Source organism: Octopus bimaculoides, chromosome 9, assembly GCF_001194135.2.
Source record: "Octopus bimaculoides isolate UCB-OBI-ISO-001 chromosome 9, ASM119413v2, whole genome shotgun sequence".
Taxonomy (NCBI): domain Eukaryota; kingdom Metazoa; phylum Mollusca; class Cephalopoda; order Octopoda; family Octopodidae; genus Octopus; species Octopus bimaculoides.
In genome coordinates, this window is record NC_068989.1 from 23,062,733 (window position 1) to 23,067,126 (window position 4,394).

At 38.4% G+C, this 4,394-nt stretch overlaps 1 long non-coding RNA gene across 4 annotated transcripts in view; it reads left to right on the forward strand.

The window, feature by feature from the left end:
• The window catches only part of LOC106877281 (uncharacterized), a 107,476-nt gene that overhangs the window by 67,715 nt on the left and 35,367 nt on the right, over positions 1–4,394 (forward strand). For 2 of the 4 annotated variants that reach the window (XR_008264877.1, XR_001410361.2), the window contains exons 1-2: positions 2,267–2,389; positions 3,452–3,621. The exons of 1 other annotated variant lie outside the window; for it this stretch is intronic. This is a non-coding gene — a long non-coding RNA (uncharacterized LOC106877281). Of the gene's footprint in view, positions 1–2,266; positions 2,390–3,451; positions 3,622–4,394 lie in introns of those variants that run through there. One more of the 4 variants, XR_001410362.2, reaches the window with a different exon arrangement.

Consider the following 4,394-nt stretch of genomic DNA (forward strand, 5'->3'; position numbering starts at 1 on the left):
ATATATATATATATATACACATATATATATATATATATATACATATAAATACTAGCAAATCTACCCATCTACGATGGAGGCATAAAATGAGGGAGAGAAGTCATAACAGGAGTATGTATTGAGAAATGTGTAAACGGACTTGATAGATTACTGGGTGATGTCTTAGAGAAATCACATTATTGTTGGTGATACACCATTCTATTGCAGCTATATAACATATGTTTGCGACTAAGTGACATGCGATGACGATTCACTCCCGAACTGAAATAGGCTCCCAGTCTCTGTATCATGGAAGGTTGTGTGGACCACTCCTAACGAAAGTCAGATTTTCGTTCGACCACTACATAAAAAGTATTAAGAAAAAATGTTATTTGTGGAGACACATGGCCTAGTGGTAAGAGCAGTGAACACTACTGAAAATACAACTGTCTCATGTGATTCAAACGAGGCTGGACTGACCTACCGAAACAGAAGCATGGAGGAGAAGCAAACATCAAGCAAAAAGTAATGCAAGGATACATATCCATTTCGTAAACTAGAGGACAGCAACAGCATTGACAGGAAGAATAGCCTCTCCTGGACCTGCGATAGATACATTACATCCCACTTAGAAGGATATGCCTTCGCTGTCCAGGAACAGGAGATAGCTACCAAATACCTGATAAACAAGAGGGACAAAGAATCCACGGAACCTCCATGCTGTGATAATAAATGTTGGTTTTGCTATACCAGTGTGGAAGATATCATCCACATTATCAGAAGCTGCCCTAAAATGACTACGGATACTACTTACCCCTGAAGCATATCAGATATGCTATCCGCGGGAAGGATTGCCTTGACGTATACATCAAAGGGGGTGTCAAATCCAGCAGATACTCACACCTTAAAAATAAGGTAACCTATTTCTAAAGAGTTGAGTATTTTCTACAAGAGTTATAAAAACTTTTACAGGATATTAAAGAAATATATATATTTTTTTTTTAGGAAAGATATTTTTGTAGTTATAAAGAGCAAGAACAAAACCAATATGCTACTAGAGAAATGAAAGTAGAAAAGGCATAATTTCGACTAATAAAATGCTTTTTATATAATACTATATTAGGAGTGACGTTGGACTTCATTTCTCAAGCATAGTCTGATATCCACAGATTAAATTAGATGTTCGTTAATCTTTTGGAGGTAGGGGGAACTTCGTGGTGTACAGGATACCAATTCCTCACCATCCTCCGGGGCAACGCCTTTTCCATTTTGTCAGCTGGGATCATGAGACGGTCTGAATTATAGGCATACAGTGTAGGAATAAATGAGAAATGCGATTGCAAGGAAGAATTTTCTACATTAAAGTCATTATCTTCTAACCAAAAAAAATGTTGATATTAAACTAAATTTTTAACAAGAAGAGGAAACAGACTAAAATGGATGACAATGAGATTTAAAAATTGGATAAGAGACAAACAGTTGAATAGCAGTTGAATACAAACAGTTGAATAAGGGTGGTATGGACTTGAAGTCAAGAAAAAGATAGAGTGGGATTTATATATAAAAAAACATTATCTTTTACGCTTTTGGTCATTGGACTGCGGCCATGCTGGAGCACTGCCTTGACAAGTTTAATCGACCAGATCTACACCAGTACCAATCTTTAAATCAAGTACCTATTCTCATCGGTCTCCTTTGCCGAACAGTTATGTTACGAAGATGTAAACAAATCAACACCGGTTGTCAAGTAGGATAAGCACAAAACGAAGACACACCTCCACACACACACACACACACACACACACACACACACACATACACACACACACACACATACAAACATATATGACAAGCTTCCACACAGTTTCCGTCTGCCAAATTCACTCACAAGGCATTTGTCTGCCCAAACATATAGTAGAAAATACATGCCCAAAGTAAAACTTGGCAACTAGTGTTGATTTGCTTACATCTTTATAACATAGCGGTTCAGCAAAGACGACCAATAGAATAAGTACCTGACTTAAAAATAAGTTCTAATATCGATTTGTTCGACTAAACCCTTCAAGGTGGTGCTCCAGCTTGGCAGCAGTCCAAATGACTAAAGCAAATAAAAGATGAAAGATAAGTATGGTTATTATTAAAACAAAGAAAGCACATCGTAACGACATTGTTTGAATGTGAAGATACACTGGAGAAAGGAATGAATGAAAAACAATTAATTATGACGATTACCATTTATTTAATATGAATAATGATGACGTTACAATATATAAAAAAAAAAGGACGCCATCGCGTCGTTGTTTGTTGCAGTAAATATATTCTATAGATCCATAGCTCATTCTCTGTGTGGGCTAGCTTCATCTCTGTGCTGCTAGAGAGAAGGAAAGGGTGAGATATGTATTGTCAAACAGTGAGTATAGAAAGCGTTGTCCCTCTCTTCATTCTGTACCGGGATGCTCATTGATCAGAGGCAGCGACCAAAAAGGCTGGAAGCTATTTGGCTCACGTATTTATATTGTTGCTCATTAAAGTCGGTCAAGCTAAAACAAAAGCGTTGTCCAGAATTGCCATTTCATGACTGGAAAAGGTCTCAGAGGTTAACTCATTCACATAAATCTCTATGTCCAGAGGGGAGAAAACGAAAGGTCGGAAATTTGCTTGATAATTAATAAAACTGTGAATTCGATTTCGATCGCTGAAACATTCTTTTTCTAAATGCCTGCGCCTATCCATATAGCTATACCTGCACCATGTGAACATCAAAATAATGAACACTTTTATCAAGACGCTCAAACCTTCTCCGCCACATTGCGTCGCGACACATTGTTTGTGAACCACCAAGTTAGAGACTTCAATACCAAAAAGATGATAAATAAATAAAAAATAAATGCGCCCTTTTAAAGCCTAGCCAGGCTCATGGGCCCGGTTTCCCGGTTTCAATGGCGTATGTGTTCCCCAGCTGGACGAGACGCCAGTCCATCGCAGCGTTACTAATTTTTGCCAGCTGAGTGGACTGGGGCAACGTGAAATGAAGTGTTTTGCTCTAGAACACAACGCGTCGCCCGGTCAAGGAATCGAAACCACAATCTTACGATCATGGTGCTGACACCCCAACCACTAGCCACGCGCCTCCACAAAAAGGATGATAAATGAATATTATCTTGTCTGAAAATGCCTCTCTGAATGCTACATAAGACAAACACTACTTCGATCTCAGATAAGAAAGCACTGCAAGCCAAACCGCAGACAAGCGTTTGTCCATTACCTATCCCACCCCATACACATCCATATTGACGTCAGTCTGGATGTGCCTTGCTTGTAGTGGTAATTCCTATGAATTTGTATGTGTTCGATTATTTTTTTAAATGCTGCTTAAAGAACAAGCTGCATTTGATCATGCTAATTCATACGTTTTTGTTTGTGTTGTTTTTGTTTTTGTTTTTAATCACTGACACTTTTCTCGTTGACAAAGATAGCAAATATTTCCAGTGATGTACGACTGATTTCAAACAGTGAATTTCGTGTCAAGAATCAAGGGAATTTGATATTGCTTTTGCGTGAATGATCCAGCAAAGAGCAATGGAATAGCTATGCTTTAGCGATATCAACTGTTATATCGTAATAATAATGGAAATTTCTGAGGTAAGGGATTGTTTCGTTTTTGTTATTTTGTTTTTTACTTTTCCCCATAAAGTGTTTGACCTTATAGCACTTGAGATGCTGTATATAGGATGCGAAAAAATGATCCACAAACAAGCGCGCGCGCACACACACACACACACATTTGTTCAGTGCACAGCATTATATACTCATTACGGCCTATCTTACCAAACGGTTTCACACTAGGGGTTCAACGTATTGTTAGGTAAAAGTTCAATTATGTAACTCTGCGCTCTTCAGAGGTAGCCATTATGGAATGAAATATGGTGACTGGTCTCTATTGCTGGAGGTGAACAGACACATCCGGTTTGTGGCTGCTGTGAAAATGACGATGAGACGAATCGAGCAGGAGTTGATTTAAGTGGTATGTCCCTTGATATTAAAAACATCATCTCTGCCAGTCAGCGGATATCTTAGTCCATACAGTATCAAAGAATAATATAATTTATGTACACCTACGCTATAGAAATACAAATATCGCAAATTTATCTATTACGCACGCACACACATAAACACACACATACACATATACACACATGCACACATACACATATACACACATGCACACACACCTCTCACATACATACATAACACACACGCACGCACGAAAACATACACAATATACACATACACGCACGCACAAAAAATATACACACACGCGCACACGGAAACACATACAGACACACATAAACACACACACACCCGTACCTAACACTCACAATCCCACACACACACGCACATCCACACATATACAC